This window comes from Oncorhynchus gorbuscha, unplaced genomic scaffold, assembly GCF_021184085.1.
Source record: "Oncorhynchus gorbuscha isolate QuinsamMale2020 ecotype Even-year unplaced genomic scaffold, OgorEven_v1.0 Un_scaffold_6231, whole genome shotgun sequence".
In the NCBI taxonomy this organism is placed as follows: domain Eukaryota; kingdom Metazoa; phylum Chordata; class Actinopteri; order Salmoniformes; family Salmonidae; genus Oncorhynchus; species Oncorhynchus gorbuscha.
In genome coordinates this window covers 1-22,020 of record NW_025749883.1, presented here as the reverse complement: position 1 = coordinate 22,020, position 22,020 = coordinate 1, and the positions used below count along the sequence as shown (strand labels likewise).

At 54.9% G+C, this 22,020-nt stretch overlaps 1 long non-coding RNA gene across 1 annotated transcript; it reads left to right on the top strand.

The window, feature by feature from the left end:
* The first annotated feature begins 3,177 nt into the window (after positions 1-3,177).
* Positions 3,178-20,749, top strand: LOC124029404. Its single transcript, XR_006837762.1, has 3 exons — positions 3,178-3,210; positions 13,707-13,876; positions 20,691-20,749. It is a non-coding gene; the product is annotated as an uncharacterized LOC124029404 (long non-coding RNA).
* The last annotated feature ends 1,271 nt before the right edge of the window (positions 20,750-22,020 follow it).

Genomic DNA, 22,020 nt, shown 5'->3' with positions numbered 1-22,020 from the left:
ACTCGGAGAGGGTGGAGAGGAGGATCTGATGGTTCACAGTATCGAAGGCAGCCGATAGATCTAGAAGGATGAGAGCAGAGGGAGAGTTAGCTTTAGCAGTGCGGAGCGCCTCCGTGATACAGAGGAGAGCAGTCTCAGTTGAATGACTAGTCTTGAAACCTGACTGATTTGGATCAAGAAGGTCATTCAGAGAGAGATAGCGGGAGAGCTGGCCAAGGACGGCACGTTCAAGAGTTTTGGAGAGAAAGAAAAGAAGGGATACTGGTCTGTAATTGTTGACATCGGAGGGATGAGTGTAGAGTTTTCCAGAAGGTCTATCTCGCTCTCTTGAAAAACGGAAGGGCGTATGTGATCAGGATGAGTTGATGGCGAGGTGAGGTAAGGGAGAAAGGTCTCGGAGAAATAGTCTGGAAAGAGAGGAGGGATAGGGTCAGCGGAGCAGGTTGTTGAAGCCGGCCGTCACAAAACGCGAGATTTCATCTGGAGAGAGAGAGGGAGAAAGAGGTCAGAGCACAGGGTAGGGCAGTGTGAGCAGAACCAGCGGTGTCGTTTGACTTAGCAAGCGAGGATCGGATGTCGTCGACCTTCTTTTTCAAAATGGTTGTGAAGTCATCTGCAGAGAAGGGAGGAGGAGGGAGAGAGGATTCAGGAGGAGGAGAAGGTGGCAAAAAAGCTTCCTAGGGTTAGAGGCAGATGCTTGGAATTTAGCGTGGTAGAAAGTGGCTTTAGCAGCAGAGACAGAGGAGGAAAATGTAGAGAGGAGGGAGTGAAAGGATGCCAGGTCCGCAGGGAGGCGGATTTTCCTCCATTTCCGCTCGGCTGCCAGACCCTGTTCTGTGAGCTCGCAATGAGTCATCGAGCCACGGAGCGGGGAGGGAGGACCGAGCAGGCCTGGAGGATAGGGGACATAGAGAGTCAAAGGATGCAGAGGGGAGGAGAGGAGGGTTGAGGAGGCAGAATCAGGAGATGGTGGGAGAAAGGTTTGAGCGGAGGAAAGATGATAGGATGGAAGAGAGAAGTAGCGGGGGAAGAAAGCAAAAAGGTTGGGACGGCGCGATACCATCCAGTAGGGGCAGTGTGGGAGGTGTTGGATGAGAGCGAGAGGAAAAGGATACAAGGCAGTGGTCGGAGACTTGGAGGAGTTGCAATGAGGTTAGTGGAAGAACAGCATCTAGTAAAGATGAGGTCAGGCGTATTGCCTGCCTTGTGAGTAGGGGGAAGGTGAGAGGGTGAGGTCAAAAGAGGAGAGGAGTGGAAAGAAGGAGGCAGAGGGAAAGAGTCAAAGGTAGACGTGGGGAGGTTAAAGTCGCCCAGAACTGTGAGAGGTGAGCCGTCCTCAGGAAAGGAGCTTATCAAGGCATCAAGCTCATTGATGAACTCTCGAGGGAACCTGGAGGGCGATAAATGATAAGGATGTTAAGCTTGAAAGGGCTAGTAACTGTGACAGCATGGAATTCAAAGGAGGCGATAGACAGATGGGTAAGGGAGAAAGAATGACCACTTGGGAGAGATGAGGATCCCGGTGCCACCACCCCGCTGACCAGAGCTCTCGGGGTGTGCGAGAACACGTGGGCGGACGAAGAGAGAGCAGTAGGAGTAGCAGTGTTGTCTGTGGTGATCCATGTTTCCGTCAGTGCCAAGAAGTCGAGGACTGGAGGGAGGCATAGGCTGAGATGAACTCTGCCTTGTTGACCGCAGATTGGCAGTTCCAGAGGCTACCGGAGACCTGGAACTCCACGTGGGTCGTGCGCTGGGACCACCAGATTAGGGTGGCCGCGGCCACGCGGTGTGGGCGTTTGTATGGTCTGTGCAGAGAGGAGAGAACAGGGATAAACAGACACATAGTTGACAGGCTACAGAAGAGGCTACGCTAATGCAAGGAGATTGGAATGACAAGTGGACTACACGTCTCGAATGTTCAGAAAGTTAAGCTACGTAGCAAGAATCTTATTGACTAAAATGATTAAAATGATACAGTACTGCTGAAGTAGGCCAGCTGGCAGTGGGTGCGTTGTTGACACTACACTAATCAAGTCGTTCCGTTGAGTGTAATAGTTTCTGCAGTGTTGCTATTCGGGGCTAGCTGGCTAGCTAGCAGTGTTGTTTATGTTACGTTGCGTTAAAACAACGACAATAGCTGGCTAGCGAACCTAGAAAATCGCTCTAGACTACACATTATCTTTGATACAAAGACGGCTATAAGTAGCTAGCTACGATCAAACAAATCAAACCGTTGTACTGTAATGAAATGAAGTGAAAATGTGATACTACCTGTGAATGCGACCGGGTTGTTGAGTTCTATACAGAAGACGTTGGCTAGCGTTGGCTAGCTAGCAGAGTCACCTACGTTAAGGACGACAAATAGCTGACTAGCTAACCTCGGTAAATTAAGATAATCACTCTAAAACTACACACTCTAAACCTAAACAACACAATTATCTTGAATACGATGATACGAAGACAGCAAAGACAGCTATGTAGCTGGCTAACACTACACTAATCAAGTCGTTCAGTTGAGTGTAATAGTTTCTCAGTGCAGCTAATCAGTGGGCGTTAGCTAGCTGGCTAGTGAAGACTACGTTAGGACGGCGAAATACGATAATTACGCAATATCTTTGATACAAAGCGGCTATGTAGCTAGCTGAGAAGACATTGCTAAGATTAGACAAATCAAACTGTTGTGTGCTATAATGAAATATAATGAAAAGTTATACTACCCGGGGCCAGAAGTGCAGATGCGACCACTCGCTCCAACCAGCATGTCTGTTACCGGTCTGTAGCATGTCTGTTACCGGTCTGTAGCATATTTGTTACCGGTCTGTAGCATGTCTGTTACGGTCTGTAGCATGTCTGTTACCGGTCTGTAGCATGTCTGTTACCGGTCTGTAGCATGTCTGTTACCGGTCTGTAGCATGTCTGTAGCCGGTCTGTTACCTGTCTGTAGCATGTCTGTTACCGGTCTGTGTCTAACCTGTCTGTCTGTGTCTAACCTGTCTGTCTGTGTCTAACCTGTCTGTCTGTGTCTAACCTGTCTGTCTGTGTCTAACCTGTCTGTCTGTAACCTGTCTGTCTGTCTGTAACCTGTCTGTCTGTGTGTAACCTGTCTGTAGGTATGGTGATCAGGCAGCCAGAGGAATCCCCAAGACCAGTCCTGGTAGAGGAGCAGGAGGGTTCTTCTCTGGAGTTCCCACTGCACTCACCTGTGTCGCGGTAAGAGAGAGGGAGGGGGTTTAGGAGAGGTAAGAGAGAGAGGAGGGAGGAGGTTTGGGAGAGGTAAGAGAGAGGGAGGGAGGGGGTTTGGGAGAGGTAAGAGAGAGGAGGGAGGGGTTTGGGAGAGGTAAGAGAGAGGGAGGGAGGGGTTTGAGAGAAGGTAAGAGAGAGAGGAGGGAGGGGGTTTGAGAGAGGTAAGAGAGAGGAGGGAGGGGGTTTGGGAGAGGTAAGAGAGAGAGAGGGAGGGGTTTGGGAGAGGTAAGAGAGAGAGAGGGAGGGGGTTTGGGAGAGGTAAGAGAGAGAGAGGGAGGGGTTTGGGAGAGGTAAGAGAGAGAGGGAGGGGGTTTGGGAGAGGTAAGAGAGAGAGAGGGAGGGGTTTGGGAGAGGTAAGAGAGAGAGGGAGGGGGTTTGGGAGAGGTAAGAGAGAGAGAGGGAGGGGGTTTGGGAGAGGTAAGAGAGAGAGAGGAGGGGGTTTGGGAGAGGTAAGAGAGGAGAGAGGGAGGGGGTTTGGGAGAGGTAAGAGAGAGAGAGGGAGGGGTTTGGGAGAGGTAAGAGAGAGAGAGGAGGGGTTTGGGAGAGGTAAGAGAGAGAGGGAGGGGGTTTGGGAGAGGTAGAGAGAGAGAGGGAGGGGTTTGGGAGAGGTAAGAGAGAGAGAGGGAGGGGGTTTGGGAGAGGTAAGAGAGAGAGAGGGAGGGGTTTGGGAGAGGTAAGAAGAGAGAGGGAGGGGGTTTGGGAGAGGTAAGAGAGAGAGGGAGGGGGTTTGGGAGAGGTGAGGGAGGGAGGGGGTTTGGGAGAGGTGAGGGAGGGAGGGGTTTGGGAGAGGTAAGAGAGAGGGAGGGGTTTGGGAGAGGTGAGGGAGGGGGTTTGGGAGAGGTGAGGGAGGGAGGGGGTTTGGGAGAGGTGAGGGAGGGAGGGGTTTGGGAGAGGTGAGGGAGGGGTTTGGGAGAGGTAAGAGAGAGGGAGGGGTTTGGGAGAGGTAAGAGAGGGAGGGTTTGGGAGAGGTAAGAGAGAGGGAGGGGGTTTGGGAGAGGTAAGAGAGAGGGAGGGGGTTTGAGAGAGGGAGGGGGTTTGGGAGAGGTAAGAGAGGGAGGGGGTTTGAGAGAGGGAGGGGTAAGAGAGAGGGAGGGGGTAAGAGAGAGGGAGGGGGTAAGAGAGAGGGAAGGGGTTTGGGAGAGGTAAGAGAGAGGGAGGGGGTTTGGGAGAGGTAAGAGAGAGGGAAGGGGTTTGGGAGAGGTAAGAGAGAGGGAAGGGGTTTGGGAGAGGTAAGAGAGAGGAGGGGTTTGGGAGAGGTAAGAGAGGGAGGGGGTTTGGGAGAGGTAAGAGAGAGGGAGGGGTTTGGGAGAGGTAAGAGGGAGGGAGGGGTTTGGGAGAGGTAGAGAGGGAGGGGTTTGAGAGAGGAGGGGGTTTGGGAGAGGTAAGAGAGAGGGAGGGGGTTTGGGAGAGGTAGAGAGAGAGGGAAGGGGTTTGGGAGAGGTAAGAGAGAGGGAGGGGGTTTGAGAGAGGGAGGGGGTTTGGGGAGAGGTAAGAGAGAGGGAGGGGGTAAGAGAGAGGGAGGGGTTTGGGAGAGGTAAGAGAGAGGAGGGGGTTTGGGAGAGGTAAGAGAGAGGGAAGGGGTTTGGGAGAGGTAAGAGAGGGAAGGGGTTTGGGAGAGGTAAGAGAGAGGGAGGGGGTTTGGGAGAGGTAAGAGGGAGGGAGGGGGTTTGGGAGAGGTAAGAGAGAGGGAGGGGTTTGGGAGAGGTAAGAGAGAGGAGGGGTAAGAGAGGAGGGGGTTTGGAGAGGTAAGAGAGGGAAGGGGTTTGGGGAGAGGTAAGAGAGAGGGAAGGGGTTTGGGAGAGGTAAGAGAGAGGGAGGGGGTTTGGGAGAGGTAAGAGAGAGGGAGGGGTTTGGGAGAGGTAAGAGAGAGAGGAGGGGTTTGGGAGAGGTAAGAGGGAGGGAGGGGGTTTGGGAGAGGTAAGAGGGAGGGAGGGGGTTTGGGAGAGGTAAGAGAGAGGGAGGGGGTTTGAGAGAGGGAGGGGTTTGGGAGAGGTAAGAGAGGGAGGGGGTTTGAGAGAGGGAGGGGGTTTGGGAGAGGTAAGAGAGAGAGGGGTTTGGGAGAGGTAAGAGAGAGGGAAGGGGTTTGGGAGAGAGGTAAGAGAGAGGAAGGGGTTTTGGAGAGGTAGAGAGAGGGAGGGGGTTTGGGAGAGGTAAGAGAGAGGGAAGGGGTTTGGGAGAGGTAAGAGAGAGGAAGGGGTTTGGGAGAGGTAAGAGAGAGGAGGGGGTTTGGGAGAGGTAAGAGAGAGGGAGGGGTTTGGGAGAGGTAAGAGAGAGGGAGGGGTTTGGGAGAGGTAAGAGAGAGGGAGGGGTTTGGGAGAGGTAAGAGAGAGGAGGGGGTTTGGGAGAGAGTAAGAGAGAGAGGAGGGGGTTTGGGAGAGGTAAGAGAGAGGGAGGGGGTTTGGGAGAAGTGAGAGAGAGGGAGGGGTTTGGGAGAGGTGAGAGAGAGGGAGGGGTTTGGGAGAGGTGAGAGAGAGGGAGGGGGTTTGGGAGAGGTGAGAGAGAGGGAGGGGTTTGGGAGAGGTGAGAGAGAGGGAGGGGTTTGGGAGAGGTGAGAGGGAGGGAGGGGGTTTGGGAGAGAGAGGGAGGAGGGTTTGGGAGAGGTAAGAGAGAGAGAGGGAGGGGGTTTGGGAGAGGTAGAGAGAGAGAGGGAGGGGGTTTGGGAGAGGTAAGAGAGAGAGAGGGAGGGGGTTTGGGAGAGGTAAGAGAGAGAGAGGAGGGGTTTGGGAGAGAGAGGGAGGGGGTTTGGGAGAGGTAAGAGAGAGAGGGAGGGGGTTTGGGAGAGGTAAGAGAGAGAGAGGGAGGGGTTTGGGAGAGGTAAGAGAGAGAGAGGGAGGGGGTTTGGGAGAGGTAAGAGAGAGAGAGGAGGGGTTTGGGAGAGGTAAGAGAGAGAGGGAGGGGTTTGGGAGAGGTAAGAGAGAGAGGGAGGGGGTTTGGGAGAGGTAAGAGAGAGGAGGGGGTTTGAGAGAGGGAGGGGTTTGGGAGAGGTAAGAGAGAGGGAGGGAGGTAAGAGAGGGAGGGGGTTTGGGAGAGGTAAGAGAGGGAGGGAGGGGGTTTGGGAGAGGTAAGAGAGAGAGGAGGGGTTTGGGAGAGGGAGGAGAGAGGGAGGGAGGGGGTTTGGGAGAGGGAGGAGAGAGGGAGGGAGGGGGTTTGGGAGAGGTAAGAGAGAGGGAGGGAGGGGGTTTGGGAGAGGGAGGGAGGGGGTTTGGGAGAGATCAGAGAGAGGGAGGGAGGGGGTTTGATGGGGAGAGATCAGAGAGAGTGGGTTTGATGGGGAGAGGTCAGAGAGAGAGTGGGTTTGATGGGGAGAGGTCAGAGAGAGTGGGTTTGGTGGGGAGAGGTCAGAGAGGTCAGAGGGAGTGGGTTTGATGGGGGAGAGGTCAGAGAGAGGGGGTTTGATGGGGAGAGGTCAGAGAGAGGGGGTTTGATGGGGAGAGGTCAGAGAGAGAGGGAGGGGGTTTGATGGGGAGAGGTCAGAGAGAGGGGGGGTTTGATGGGGAGAGGTCAGAGAGAGGGAGGGGGTTGATGGAGAGAGGTCAGAGAGGGGAGGGGGTTGATGGGGAGAGGGAGGGGTTTGATGGGGAGAGGTCAGAGAGGGAGGGGGTTTGATGGGGAGAGGTCAGAGAGAGTGGGTTTGATGGGGAGAGGTCAGAGAGAGTGGGTTTGGTGGGGAGAGGTCAGAGAGGTCAGAGAGGAGTGGGTTTGATGGGGAGAGGTCAGAGAGAGTGGGTTTGATGGGGAGAGGTCAGAGAGAGGGGGTTTGATGGGGAGAGGTCAGAGAGGTCAGAGAGAGAGGGGTTTGATGGGGAGAGGTCAGAGAGAGGAGGGGTTTGATGGGGAGAGGTCAGAGAGAGAGGAGGGGTTTGATGGGGAGAGGTCAGAGAGAGGGAGGGGTTTGATGGGGAGAGGTCAGAGAGAGGGAGGGGGTTTGATGGGGAGAGGTCAGAGAGAGGGAGGGGTTTGATGGGGAGAGGTCAGAGAGAGAGGGGGTTTGATGGGGAGAGGTCAGAGGGAGGGGTTTGATGGGGAGAGGTCTGAGAGAGAGGTCAGAGAGTGGGTTTGATGGGGAGGTCAGAGAGAGGTCAGAGAGAGAGAGGGGTTTGATAGAGGGGAGAGGTCAGAGAGAGGTCAGAGAGAGAGGGGTTTGATGGGGAGGTCAGGGGGTTTGATGGGGAGAGGTCAGAGAGCGAGAGGAGGGGGTTTGATGAGGAGAGGTCAGAGAGAGGGAGGGGGTTTGATGGGGAGAGGTCAGAGAGAGAGGGGAGGGGTTTGATGGGGAGAGGTCAGAGGAGGGGGTTTGATGGGGAGAGGTCAACGGGGAAGGAGTCAGCCAGGAGTGATTGTAGTGTGGGCAGGAATGATTGTAGTGTGGGGGACAGGAATGATTGTAGTGGGGGCAGGAATGATTGTAGTGGGGGACAGGAATGATTGTAGTGTGGGGCAGGAATGATTGTAGTGTGTGGGGGGGACAGGAATGATTGTAGTGTGGGGGGGGACAGGAATGATTGTAGTGTGGGGGGGACAGGAATGATTGTAGTGTGGGGGGGGACAGGAATCATTGTAGTGTGGGGGGACAGGAATGATTGTAGTGTGGGGGGGCAGGAATGATTGTAGTGTGGGGGGGCAGGAATGATTGTAGTGTGGGGGGCAGGAATGATTGTAGTGGGGGGGGCAGGAATGATTGGAGTGTGGGGGGGGCAGGAATGATTGTAGTGTGTGGGGGGCAGGAATGATTGTAGTGTGTGGGGGTCGGGACAGGAATGATTGTAGTGTGTGAAGTCGGGACAGGAATGATTGTAGTGTGTGGGGGGGACAGGAATGATTGTAGTGTGGGGGGACAGGAATGATTGTAGTGTGTGGGGGGGGACAGGAATGATTGTAGTGTGGGGGGGCAGGAATGATTGTAGTGTGTGGGGGAGGACAGGAATGATTGTAGTGTGTAGGGGGGACAGGAATGATTGTAGTGTGTGTGGGGGACAGGAATGATTGTAGTGTGTGGGGGGGGGACAGGAACGACTGTAGTGTGTGTGGGGGGGACAGGAACGATTGAAGTGTGTGGGGGGGACGACTGCCGTGGGGGGGGGACAGGAAACGATTGTAGTGGGGGGGGGACAGGAATGATTGTAGTGTGAGACAGGAATGATTGTAGTGTGAGGGGGGGACAGGAATGATTGTAGTGGGGGGGGGGGAATGATTGTAGTGGGGGGCAGGAATGATTGTAGTGTGGGGAGTGACAGGAATGATTGTAGTGTGTGTGGGGGGTACAGGAATGATTGTAGTGTGTGAAATATGAAATGATTGTAGTGTGGAGAGGGGGGACAGGAATGATTGTAGTGTGTGTGGGGGACAGGAATGATTGTAGTGTGGGGGGGGGGACAGGAATGATTGTAGTGGGGGGGACAGGAATGATTGTAGTGTGTGGGGGGACAGGAATGATTGTAGTGTGTGGGGAGACAGGAATGATTGTAGTGTGGGGGGACAGGAATGATTGTAGTGTGGGGGGGACAGGAATGATTGTAGTGTGGGGGGACAGGAAACGATTTTAGTGTGGGGGACAGGAATGATTGTAGTGTGTGGGGGACAGGAATGATTGTAGTGTGTGGGGGGGACAGGAATGATTGTAGTGTGTGGGGGGGACAGGATTGTAGTGTGTGGGGACAGGAATGATTGTAGTGGGTGGGGGGACAGGAAAATGATTGTGAGTATTATTATTGGCAGGAATGATTGTAGTGTGGGGGCAGGATGATTGTAGTGTGGGGGGACAGGAATGATTGCTTAGTGTGTGGGGGACAGGAATGATTGTAGTGTGTGGGAGAGCAGGAATGATTGAGTGTGGGGGGCAGGAATGATTGCTTAGTGTGGGGGGGCAAGGAATGATTGTAATTATTGTAAAGGGGGAGACAGGAATGATTGTAGTGTGTGTAGGGGGACAGGAATGATTGTAGTGTGTGGGGGGGGGCAGGAATGATTGTAGTGTGGGGGGGCAGGAATGATTGTAGTGTGGGGGGGACAGGAATGATTGTAGTGTGGGGGGGACAGGAATGATTGTAGTGTGGGGGGGACAGGAATGATTGTAGTGTGGGGGGGGGCAGGAATGATTGTAGTGTGGGGGGGACAGGAGTGATTGTAGTGTGTGTGTCAGCTGACTTTTCTCTCTGTGTTGCAGAAATGGTCAAAGTTGAAGGGTCACAGTGTGTGTGGTTTGTCTATTTGTTCTGATCATGTGGCAGTAAGAGAGCAACGTCTGTGTATATCTTTCTGCGTGGCAGTCCTGTCTGTCTGTCTGTCTGTGTCTGTCTGTCTGTCTGTCTGTCTGTCTGTCTGTCTGTCTGTCTGTCTGTCTGTCTGTCTGTCTGTCTGTCTGTCTGTCTGTCTGTCTGTCTGTCTGTCTGTCTGTCTGTCTGTCTGACTGTCTGTCTGACTGACTGACTGTCTCTCCTCCTCCTGAAGAGGGAATAACTGTCTGTCTGTGTCTGTCTGACTGTCTCTCTCCTCCCTCCTGAAGAGGGAATAACTGTCTGTCTGTGTCTGTCTGACTGTCTCTCTCCTCCCTCCTGAAGAGGGAATAACTGTCTGTCTCTGTCTGTCTCTGTCTGTCTGTCTGTCTGTCTGTCTGTCTGTCTGTCTGTCTGTCTGTCTGTCTGTCTGTCTGTCTGTCTGTCTGTCTTTATTTGAATGACAGTCTGAATGCTTCATGTTAGTATGTGCGAAACTAGTGGGAATTGACTTTCTGTTTCGCTCTGTCTGTTTCTCACCTCTATGCCTGTCTCACCTATATGCCCGTCTCACACCTGTCTGTAACCTGACCTCTCTCCTCTCCCTCTCTCCTCTCTCCTACCCGTCTCCCCTCTCTCCTACCCGTCTCCCCTCTCTCCTACCCGTCTCCCCTCTCTCCTACCCGTCTCCCCTCTCTCCTACCCGTCTCCCCTCTCTCCTACCCGTCTCCCCTCTCTCCTACCCGTCTCCCCTCTCTCCTACCCGTCTCCCCTTTCTCCCTACCCGTCTCTCCTCTCTCCTACCCGTCTCTCCTCTCTCTCCTACTGTCTACTTCACTCATACCCGTCTCACTTCTCTCCTCTATGTGTCTCTCCCTACCTGTCTCACGTCTATCCTATCTGTGTGTCTCTCCTACCTGTCTCGCGTCTCTCCTACCTGTCTCGCGTCTCTCCTACCTGTCTCGCGTCTCTCCCTACCTGTCTCGCGTCTCTCCCTACCTGTCTCGTCTCTCCTACCTGTCTCGCGTCTCTCCTACCTGTCTCGCTCTCTCCCTACCTGTCTCGCGTCTCTCCTACCTGTCTCGCGTCTCTCCTACCTGTCTCGCGTCTCTCCTACCTGTCTCGCGTCTCTCCTACCTGTCTCGCGTCTCTCCTACCTGTCTCGCGTCTCTCCCACCTGTCTCGCGCGTCTCTCCTACCTGTCTCGCGTCTCTCCTACCTGTCTCGCGTCTCTCCTACCTGTCTCGCGTCTCTCCTACCCCATCTCGCGTCTCTCCTACCTGTCTCGCGTCTCTCCTACCTGTCTCGCTGTCTCTCCCTGTCTGTCTCTCCTACCTGTCTCGCGTCTCTCTCGCGTCTCTCCTACCTGTCTCGCGTCTCTCCTACCTGTCTCACGTCTCTCCTACCTGTCTCGCGTCTCTCCTACCTGTCTCGCGTCTCTCCTACCTGTCTCGGCTCCCTCTACCTGTCTCGCGTCTCTCCTACCCTGTCTCGCGTCTCTCCTACCTGTCTCGCGTCTCTCTCCTGCCTGTCTGCATCTCCCTACCTGTCTCGCGTCTCTCCTACCCTGTCTCGCGTCTCTCCCTACCTGTCTCGCGTCTCTCCTACCTGTCTCGCGTCTCTCTACCTGTCTCATGTCTCTCCCTACCTGTCTCGCGTCTCTCCTACCTGTCTCGCGTCTCTCCTACCTGTCTCGCGTCTCTCCCTACCTGTCTCGCGTCTCTCCTACCTGTCTCGCGTCTCTCCTACCTGTCTCGCGTCTCTCCTACCTGTCTCGCGTCTCTCCTACCTGTCTCGCGTCTCTCCTACCTGTCTCGCGTCTCTCCCTACCTGTCTCGCGTCTCTCCCTACCTGTCTCGTCTCTCCTACCTGTCTCGCGTCTCTCCTACCTGTCTCGCGTCTCCTACCTGTCTCGCGTCTCTCCTACCTGTCTACGCGTCTCTCCCACCACCTGTCTCGTCTCTCCTACCTGTCTCGCGTCTCCTCCTGTCTCGCGTCTCTCCTACCTGTCTCGCGTCTCTCCTACCTGTCTCGCGTCTCTCCCTACCTCTCGCGTCTCTCCTACCTGTCTCGCGTCTCTCCTACCTGTCTCGCGTCTCTCCTACCTGTCTCGCGTCTCTCCTACCTGTCTCGCGTCTCTCCTACCTGTCTCTGCGTCTCTCCTACCTGTCTCGCGTCTCTCTCCTACCTGTCTCGCGTCTCTCCTACCTGTCTCGCGTCTCCTCCTACCTGTCTCGCGTCTCTCCTACCTGTCTCGCGTCTCTCCTACCTGTCTCGCGTCTCTCCTACCTGTCTCGCGTCTCTCCTACCTGTCTCGTCTCTCCTACCTGTCTCGTCTCTCCTACCTGTCTCGCGTCTCTCCTACCTGTCTCGCGTCTCTCCTACCTGTCTCGCGTCTCTCCTACCTGTCTCGCGTCTCTCCCTACCTGTCTCGCGTCTCTCCTACCTGTCTCGCGTCTCTCCTACCTGTCTCGCGTCTCTCCTACCTGTCTCGCGTCTCTCCCTACCTGTCTCGCGTCTCCTACCTGTCTCGCGTCTCTCCTACCTGTCTCGCGTCTCTCCTACCTGTCTCGCGTCTCTCCTACCTGTCTCGCGTCTCTCCTACCTGTCTCGCGTCTCTCCTACCTGTCTCGCGTCTCTCCTACCTGTCTCGCGTCTCTCCTACCTGTCTCGCGTCTCTCCTACCTGTCTCGCGTCTCTCTCTACCTGTCTCGCGTCTCTCCTACCTGTCTCGCGTCTCTCCTACCTGTCTCGCGTCTCTCCTACCTGTCTCGCGTCTCTCCCTACCTGTCTCGCGTCTCTCCCTACCTGTCTCTCGCGTCTCTCCCTACCTGTCTCGCGTCTCTCCCTACCTGTCTCGCGTCTCTCCTACCTGTCTCGCGTCTCTCCTACCTGTCTCGCGTCTCTCCTACCTGTCTCGCGTCTCTCCTACCTGTCTCGCGTCTCTCCTACCTGTCTCGCGTCTCTCTCCTACCTGTCTCGCGTCTCTCCCTACCTGTCTCGCGTCTCTCCTACCTGTCTCGCGTCTCTCTACCTGTCCCGCGTCTCTCCTACCTGTCTCGCGTCTCTCCTACCTGTCTCGCGTCTCCCTCTACCTGTCTCGCGTCTCTCCTACCTGTCTCGCGTCTCCTACCTGTCTCGCGTCTCTCCTACCTGTCTCGCGTCTCCTCGCGTCTGTCCTACCTGTCTCGCGTCTCCTGTCTCTCTCCTACCTGTCTCTCGTCTCTCCTACCGTCTCTCCTCTCTCCCGTCTCTCCTCTCTCACCCGTCTCTCTCTCTCCTACCCGTCTCCGTCTCTCCCTACCCGTCTCTCCTCTCTGTCTCTCCTACCTGTCTCTCCTCTCTCCTACGGTCTCTCCTCCTACCTGTGTCTCTCCTATCTGTGTGTCTCTCCTACCTGTCTCACGTCTCTCCTACCTGTCTCCGTCTCCTATCTGTGTGTCTCTCCTACCTGTCTCGCGTCTCTCCTACCTGTCTCGCGTCTCTCCTACCTGTCTCGCGTCTCTCCTACCTGTCTCGCGTCTCTCCTACCTGTCTCGCGTCTCCTACCTGTCTCGCGTCTCTCCTACCTGTCTCACGTCTCCTATCTGTGTGTCTCTCCTACCTGTCTCACGTCTCTCCTACCTGTCTCCGTCTCCTATCTGTGTGTCTCTCCTACCTGTCTCACGTCTCTCCTACCTGTCTCCGTCTCTCCTACCTGTCTCCCGTCTCTCCTACCTGTCTCCGTCTCTCCTACCTGTCTCCGTCTCTCCTACCTGTCTCACGTCTCTCCTACCTGTCTCTCCCTACCTGTCTCTCCTACCCGTCTCTCCTACCGTCTACCTCTCTCCTACCCGTCTCTCCTCTCTCTACCCGTCTCGCCTCTCTCCTACCCGTCTCTCTCTCTCCTACCTGTCTCACGTCTCTCCTACCTGTCTCACGTCTCTCCTACCTGTCTCACGTCTCTCCTACCTGTCTCCGTCTCTCCTACCTGTCTCTCCTACCTGTCTCTCCTACCCGTCTCTCCCTACCCGTCTCGCCTCTCTCCTACCGTCTCTCCTCTCTCCTACCCGTCTCACGTCTCTCTACCCGTCTCTCCTCTCTCTCTCTGTCTCTCCTACCTGTCTCACGTCTCTCCTACCTGTCTCACGTCTCTCCTATCTGTGTGTGTCTCTCCTACCCATCTCTCCTCTCTCCTACCTGTCTCACGTCTCTCCTCACTCCTACCTGTCTCACGTCTCTCCTCTCTCCTATCTGTGTCTCTCCTACCAGGTGATGTTTCTGGTGTACCACTGGTCCAGTGGAGATGGAGTCCATGACCTCTTGGTCAGTAAGCCTGTGTCAAAATGGACGCCGGAGGAGGTTCTGTTCTGGTTGGAACACCTTGGGGCTTGGACCTCTGTCTATAAAGAACCCTTCCTACAGGAGAACGTTAATGGACGGTGAGGAATGTTTGTGTACGGTTCTTTTCTGGTTGGAACGCCTGGGGCTTGGACCTCTGTCTATAAAGAACCCTCTCTCTGTCTCTCTCTCTCTCTGTCTCTCTCTCTCTCTGTCTCTCTCTCTGTCTCTCTCTCTGTCTCTCTCTCTGTCTCTCTCTCTGTCTCTCTCTCTGTCTCTCTCTCTGTCTCTCTCTCTGTCTCTCTCTCTGTCTCTCTCTCTGTCTCTCTCTCTGTCTCTCTCTGTCTCTCTCTCTGTGTCGGTCTGCCTCTCTGTGTCGGTCTGTCTCTCTGTGTCGGTCTGTCTCTCTGTGTCGGTCTGTCTCTCTGTGTCGGTCTGTCTCTCTGTGTCGGTCTGTCTCTCTGTGTCGGTCTGTCTCTCTGTGTCGGTCTGTCTCTCTGTGTCGGTCTGTCTCTCTGTGTCGGTCTGTCTCTCTGTGTCGGTCTGTCTCTCTGTCGGTCTCTGTCTCTGTGTCTGTCTCTCTCTCTGTGTCTGTCTCTCTCTCTGTGTCTGTCTCTCTCTCTGTGTCGGTCTCTCTCTCTGTGTCGGTCTCTCTCTCTGTGTCGGTCTCTCTCTCTGTGTCGGTCTCTCTCTCTGTGTCGGTCTCTCTCTCTGTGTCGGTCTCTCTCTCTGTGTCGGTCTCTCTCTCTGTGTCGGTCTCTCTCTCTGTGTCGGTCTCTCTCTCTGTGTCGGTCTCTCTCTCTGTGTCGGTCTCTCTCTCTGTGTCGGTCTCTCTCTCTGTGTCGGTCTCTCTCTCTGTGTCTGTCTCTCTCTCTCTCTCTCTCTCTGTGTCTGTCTCTCTCTCTCTCTCTCTCTCTGTGTCGGTCGGTCTCTCTCTCTCTCTGTGTCGGTCGGTCTCTCTCTCTCTCTGTGTCGGTCGGTCTCTCTCTCTCTCTGTGTCGGTCGGTCTCTCTCTCTCTCTCTCTGTGTCGGTCGGTCTCTCTCTCTCTCTCTGTCGTCGGTCTCTCTCTCTCTCTCTGTGTCCAGTGGGTCTCTCTCTCTCTCTGTGTCGGTCGGTCTCTCTCTCTCTCTGTGTCTGTCGGTCTCTCTCTCTCTCTGTGTCTGTCGGTCTCTCTCTCTCTCTGTGTCTGTCGGTCGGTCTCTCTCTCTCTCTGTGTCTGTCGGTCGGTCTCTCGCTCTGTGTCTGTCGGTCCTGTCGGTCTCTCTCTCGCTCTGTCTCTCTCTCGCTCTGTCTCTCTCGCTCTGTCTCTCTCTCGCTCTGTCTCTCTCGCTCTGTCTCTCTGCTCTGTCTCTCTCTCGCTCTGTCTCTCTCTCGCTCTGTCTCTCTCTCGCTCTGTCTCTCTCTCTCGCTCTGTCTCTCTCTCTCGCTCTGTCTCTCTCGCTCTGTCTCTCTCTCTCGCTCTGTCTCTCTCTCTCGCTCTGTCTCTCTCTCTCGCTCTGTCTCTCTCTCTCGCTCTGTCTCTCTCTCTCCCGCTCTGTCTCTCTCTCTCGCTCTGTCTCTCTCTCTCGCTCTGTCTCTCTCTCTCGCTCTGTCTCTCTCTCTCGCTCTGTCTCTCTCTCTCGCTCTGTCTCTCTCTCTCGCTCTGTCTCTCTCTCTGGCTCTGTCTCTCTCTCAAACCTGTCTCTCTCTCTCTCTGTCTCTGTCTCTCTGCTCTGTCTCTCTCTCTCGCTCTGTCTCTCTCTCTCTCGCTCTGTCTCTCTCTCTCTCGCTCTGTCTCTCTCTCTCTCGCTCTGTCTCTCTCTCTCTCGCTCTGTCTCTCTCTCTCTCGCTCTGTCTCTCTCTCTCTCTCTGTCTCTCTCTCTCGCTCTGTCTCTCTCTCTCGCTCTGTCTCTCTCTCTCTCGCTCTGTCTCTCTCTCTCTCGCTCTGTCTCTCTCTCTCTCGCTCTGTCTCTCTCTCGCTCTGTCTCTCTCTCTCTCTCTGTCTCTCTCTCTCTCGCTCTGTCTCTCTCTCTCTCGCTCTGTCTCTCTCTCTCTCGCTCTGTCTCTCTCTCTCTCTCGCTCTGTCTCTCTCTCTCGCTCTGTCTCTCTCTCTCTCGCTCTGTCTCTCTCTCTCTCGCTCTCTCTCTCTCTCGCTCTCTCTCGCTCTGTGTCGGTCTCTCTCTCTCTCTGTGTCGGTCTCTCTCTCTCTGTGTCGGTCTCTCTCTCTCTCTGTGTGGGTCTCTCTCTCTCTCTGTGTCGGTCTCTCTCTCTCTCTGTGTCGGTCTCTCTCTCTCTCTGTGTCGGTCTCTCTCTCTCTCTGTGTCGGTCTCTCTCTCTCTCTGTGTCGGTCTCTCTCTCTCTCTGTGTCGGTCTCTCTCTCTCTCTGTGTCGGTCTCTCTCTCTCTCTGTGTCGTGTGGTCTCTCTCTCTCTCTGTGTCTGTCGGTCTCGCTCTCTCTGTGTCTGTCGGTCTCGCTCTCTCTCTGTGTCTGTCGGTCTCGCTCTCTCTGTGTCTGTCGGTCTCGCTCTCTCTCTGTGTCTGTCGGTCTCGCTCTCTCTCTGTCTGTCGGTCTCGCTCTCTCTCTGTGTCTGTCGGTCTCGCTCTCTGTGTCTGTCGGTCTCGCTCTCTGTGTCTGTCGGTCTCGCTCTCTGTGTCTGTCGGTCTCGCTCTCTGTGTCTGTGGTCTCGCTCTCTGTGTCTGTCGGTCTCGCTCTCTGTGTCTGTCGGTCTCGCTCTCTGTGTCTGTCGGTCTCGCTCTCTGTGTCTGTCGGTCTCGCTCTCTCTCTGTGTCTGTCGGTCTCGCTCTCTCTCTGTGTCGGTCTGTGTCGGTCTCTCTTTCTCTCTGTGTCGGTCTCTCTTTCTCTCTGTGTCGGTCTCTCTTTCTCTCTGTGTCGGTCTCTCTTTCTCTCTGTGTCGGTCTCTCTTTCTCTCTGTGTCGGTCTCTCTTTCTCTCTCTGTCGGTCTCTCTTTCTCTCTGTGTCGGTCTCTCTGTCTCTCTGTGTCGGTCTCTCTTTCTCTCTGTGTCAGGTCTCTCTTTCTCTCTGTGTCGGTCTCTCTCTCTCTCTCTGTCGGTCTCGCTCTCTCTGTGTCGGTCGGTCTCGCTCTCTCTGTGTCGGTCGGTCTCTCTCTGTGTCGGTCTCTCTCTCTCTGTGTCGGTCTCTCTCTCTCTCTCTCTCTCTGTCGGTCGGTCTCTCTCTCTCTCTCTCTGTGGGTCGGTCTCTCTCTCTCTCTCTCTGTGTCGGTCGGTCTCTCTCTCTCTCTCTCTGTCGGTCGGTCTCTCTCTCTCTCTCTCTGTGTCGGTCGGTCTCTCTCTCTCTCTGTGTCGGTCGGTCTCTCTCTCTCTCTGTGTCGGTCGGTCTCTCTCTCGCTCTCTGTGTCTGTCGGTCTCTCTCGCTCTCTGTGTCTGTCGGTCTCTCTCGCTCTGTGTCGGTCGGTCTCTCTCGCTCTCTGTGTCGGTCGGTCTCTCTCGCTCTCTGTCGGTCGGTCTCTCTCGCTCTCTGTGTCGGTCTCTCTCGCTCTCTGTGTCGGTCGGTCTCTCTCGCTCTCTGTGTCGGTCGGTCTCTCTCGCTCTCTGTGGTGGTCTCTCGCTCTCTGTGTCGGTCGGTCTCTCTCGCTCTCTGTGTCGGTCGGTCTCTCTCGCTCTCTGTGTCGGTCGGTCTCTCTCGCTCTCTGTCTGTGTCGGTCTCTCGCTCTCTGTGTCGGTCGGTCTCTCTCTCGCTCTCTGTGTCGGTCGGTCTCTCTCGCTCTCTGTGTCGGTCGGTCTCTCTCGCTCTCTGTGTCGGTCGGTCTCTCTCGCTCTCTGTGTCGGTCGGTCTCTCTCGCTCTCTCTGTGTCGGTCGGTCTCTCTCGCTCTCTGTGTCTGTCGGTCTCTCTCTCTCTCTGTCTCTCTCGGTCTCTCTCTCTCTGTCTCTCTCGGTCTCTCTCTCTCTGTGTCGGTCTCTCTCTCTCTGTCTCTCTCGGTCTCTCTCTCTCTGTGTCGGTCTCTCTCTCTCTGTCTCTCTCGGTCTCTCTCTCTCTGTCTCTCTCGGTCTCTCTCTCTCTGTGTCCGGTCGGTCTCTCTCTCTGTCTGTATCGGTCGGTCTCTCTCTCTCTCTGTGTCGGTCGGTCTCTCTCTCTCTGTGTCGGTCGGTCTCTCTCTCTCTGTGTCGGTCGGTCTCTCTCTCTCTGTGTCGGTCGGTCTCTCTCTCTCTGTGTCGGTCGGTCTCTCTCTCTCTCTCTGTGTCGGTGGGTCTCTCTCTCTCTGTGTCGGTCGGTCTCTCTCTCTCTGTGTCGGTCGGTCTCTCTCTCTCTGTGTCGGTCTCTCTCTCTCTCTCTCTGTGTCGGTCGGTCTCTCTCTCTCTCTCTGTGTCGGTCGGTCTCTCTCTCTCTCTGTGTCGGTCGGTCTCTCTCTCTCTCTCTGTGTCGGTCGGTCTCTCTCTCTCTCTCTGTGTCGGTGGTCTCTCTCTCTCTCTCTGTGTCGGTCGGTCTCTCTCTCTGTGTCGGTCGGTCTCTCTCTCTCTGTGTCGGTCGGTCTCTCTCTCTCTCTGTGTCGGTCGGTCTCTCTCTCTCTCTGTCGGTCGGTCTCTCTCTCTCTCTGTGTCGGTCGGTCTCTCTCTCTCTGTGTCTGTCGGTCTCTCTCTCTCTCTGTGTCTGTCGGTCTCTCTCTCTCTCTCTGTGGTCGGTCTCTCTCTCTCTCTCTGTGTCGGTCGGTCTCTCTCGCTCTCTGTGTCGGTCGGTCTCTCTCGCTCTCTGTGTCGGTCGGTCTCTCTCGCTCTCTGTGTCGGTCGGTCTCTCTCGCTCTCTGTGTCGGTCGGTCTCTCTCGCTCTCTGTCGGTCGGTCTCTCTGCGCTCTCTGTGTCGGTCGGTCTCTCTCTCGCTCTCTGTGTCGGTCGGTCTCTCTGCTCTCTGTGTCGGTGGTCTCTCTCGCTCTCTGTGTCGGTCGGTCTCTCTCGCTCTGTGTCGGTCGGTCTCTCTCGCTCTCTGTGTCAGTGGTCTCTCTCGCTCTCTGTGTCGGTCGGTCTCTCTCGCTCTCTGTGTCGGTCGGTCTCTCTCGCTCTCTGTGTCGGTGGTCTCTCTCGCTCTCTGTGTCGGTCGGTCTCTCTCGCTCTCTGTGTCGGTCGGTCTCTCTCGCTCTCTGTGTCGGTCGGTCTCTCTCGCTCTCTGTGTCGGTCGGTCTCTCTCGCTCTCTGTGTCGGTCGGTCTCTCTCGCTCTCTGTGTCGGTCGGTCTCTCTCGCTCTCTGTGTCGGTCGGTCTCTCTCGCTCTCTGTGTCTGTCGGTCTCTCTCGCTCTCTGTGTCTGTCGGTCTCTCTCGCTCTCTGTGTCTGTCGGTCTCGCTCTCTGTGTCTGTCGGTCTCGCTCTCTGTGTCTGTCGGTCTCGCTCTGTGTCTGTGGGTCTCGCTCTCTGTGTCTGTCGGTCTCGCTCTCTGTGTCTGGCCGGTCTCGCTCTCTGTGTCTGTCGGTCTCGCTCTCTCTGTGTCTGTCGGTCTCGCTCTGTGTCTGTCGGTCACAAGCTCTCTGTGTCTGTCGGTCACGCTCTCTGTGTCTGTCGGGTCTCGCTCTCTGTGTCTGTCGGTCTCGCTCTCTGTGTCTGTCGGTCTCGCTCTCTGTGTCTGTCGGTCTGCTCTCTGTGTCTGTCGGTCTAAGCTCTCTGTGTCTGTCGGTCTCGCTCTCTGTGTGTCTGTCGGTCTCGCTCTCTGTGTCTGTCGATACAAGCTCTCTGTGTCTGTCGGTCTCGCTCTCTGTGTCTGTCGGTCTCGCTCTGTGTCTGTCGGTCTCAAACTCTGTGTCGGTCTCTCTCTCTCTCTGTGTCGGTCTCTCTCTCTCTCTGTGTCGGGTCTCTCTCTCTCTGTGTCGGTCTCTCTCTCTCTCTGTGTCGGTCTCTCTCTCTCTGTGTCGGTCTCTCTTTCTCTCTGTGGCGGTCTCTCTTTCTCTCTGTAATCCCGGTCTCTCTTTCTCTCTGTGTCGGTCTCTCTTTTCTCTCTGTGTCGGTCTCTTTCTCTCTGTCGGTCTCTCTCTCTCTGTGTCGGTCTCTCTCTCTCTGTGTCGGTCTCGCTCTCTCTGTGTCGGTCGGTCTCTCTCTCTGTGTCGGTCTCTCTCTCTGTGTCGGTCTCTCTCTCTCTCTGTCGGTGGGTCGGTCTCTCTCTCTCTCTCTCTCTGTGTCGGTCGGTCTCTCTCTCTCTCTGTCGGTGGTCTCTCTCTCTCTCTCTGTCGGTCGGTCTCTCTCGCTCTCTGTGTCGGTCGGTCTCTCTCGCTCTGTGTCTGTCGGTCTCTCTGCTCTCTGTGTCTGTCGGTCTCTCTCGCTCTCTCTGTGTCGGTCCGGTCTCTCTCGCTCTGTGTCGGTCGGTCTCTCTGGCTCTCTGTGTAGGTGGGTCTCTCTCGCTCTCTGTGTCGGTGGGTCTCTCTCTCGCTCTCTGTGTGTGGGTCTCTCTCTCGCTCTCTGTGTGGGTCGGTCTCTCTCGCTCTCTGTGGTGGGTCTCTCTCGCTCTCTGTGTCGGAATTGGTCTCTCTCGCTCTCTGTGTCCGGTGGGTCTCTCTCGCTCTCTGTGTCTGTCGGTCTCTAGCTCTCTGTGTCTGTCGGGTCTCTCTCGCTCTCTGTGTCTGTGGTCTCTCGCTCTCTGTCTGTCGGTCTCTGGCTCTCTGTGTCTGTCGGTCTCTCTCGCTCTCTGTGTCTGTCGGTCTCTCTGCTCTCTGGCTGTCTGTCGGTCTCTCTCGCTCTCTGTGTGTCTCGGTCTCTCGCTCTTCTCTCTGTCTCCTCGCTTCCTCTCTTTCTTTCATGGTTAGGTTATTGTTGATGTTAGGTAGTGATGAGTTAACATGGAGAACTATAGTTCTGTCTGGTTATTTAATGGCTTTATGATATATCTCTCAGGTTATTGTTGATGTTGGGTATTGATGAGTTAACATGGAGAACTATAGTTCTGTCCTGGTTATTTGTGGCTTTTATGATATATCTCTCAGGTTATTGTTGATGCTCGGTGATGAGGAGCTGACCAGAGCTCCTATAACACCCAGAGCGGCCAGGCCCACAGGAGAGAGCGATGATGGCTTTGAACTGGAGAGGATCAAGGAACTGGGGGTCAAAGCCTCTTGCAGAACCTCTGGGAGTACAAGGTGAACCCAGAAATACTCGTATTTATATAGAAATGCACCGGTCGAGCCACTTTCAGAACCTCTGGGGCTGAGGTGAACCCAGAAGCCTGCATTATACTTAGAAACTGCCTGAGATTACTGTACCTCGGAGACACTCTGGGAGTACAAAAATTTGAACCCAGAAATACTACGTATTTATATAGAAACTGCCTGGAGTCGAGCCACCTCAGAACCTACATTTACATTACATTTAAGTCATTTAGCAGACGCTCTTATCCAGAGCGACTTACAAATTGGTGCATTCACCTTATGACATCCAACCTCTGGGAATACAAGGTGAACCCAGAAATACTACGTATTATATAGAAACTGCCTGGGTCGAGCCACCTCAGAACCTCTGGGAGTACAAGGTGAACCCAGAAATACTACGTATTATATAGAAACTGCCTGGGTCGAGCCACCTCAGAACCTCTGGGAGTACAAGGTGAACCCAGAAATAATATAATAATATAATATAATAATAATATATGCCATTTAGCAGACAGCTTTTATCCAAGCGACTTACAGTCATGTGTGCATACATTCCTACGTATGGGTGGTCCCGGGAATCGAACCCACTGCCCTGGCGTTACAAGCGCCATGCTCTACCAACTGAGCTACAGAAGGACCAAATACTACGTATTATATAGAAACTGCCTGGGTCGAGCCACCTCAGAACCTCTGGGAGTACAAGGTGAGACCCAGAAATACTACGTATATATAGAAACTGCCTGGGTCGAGCCACCTCAGAACCTCTGGGAATACAAGGTGAACCCAGAAATACTACGTATTATATAGAAACTGCATGGGTCGACCTGGGTCGAGCCACCTCAGAACCTCTGGGAGTACAAGGTGAACCCAGAAATACTACGTATTATATAGAAACTGCATGGGTAGACCTGGGTCGACCACCTCAGAACCTCTGGGAGTACAAGGTGAACCCAGAAATACTACGTACTATATAGAAACTGCATGGGGTCGACCTGGGTGTAGCCACCTCTAACCTCTGGGAATACAAGGTGAACTCAGAAATACCTCGTATTATATAGAAACTGCATGGGTCGACCTGGGTGCAGAACCACCTCAGAGACCTCTGGGAGTACAAGGTGAACCCAGAAATACTACGTATTATATAGAAACTGCATGGGTCGACCTGGGT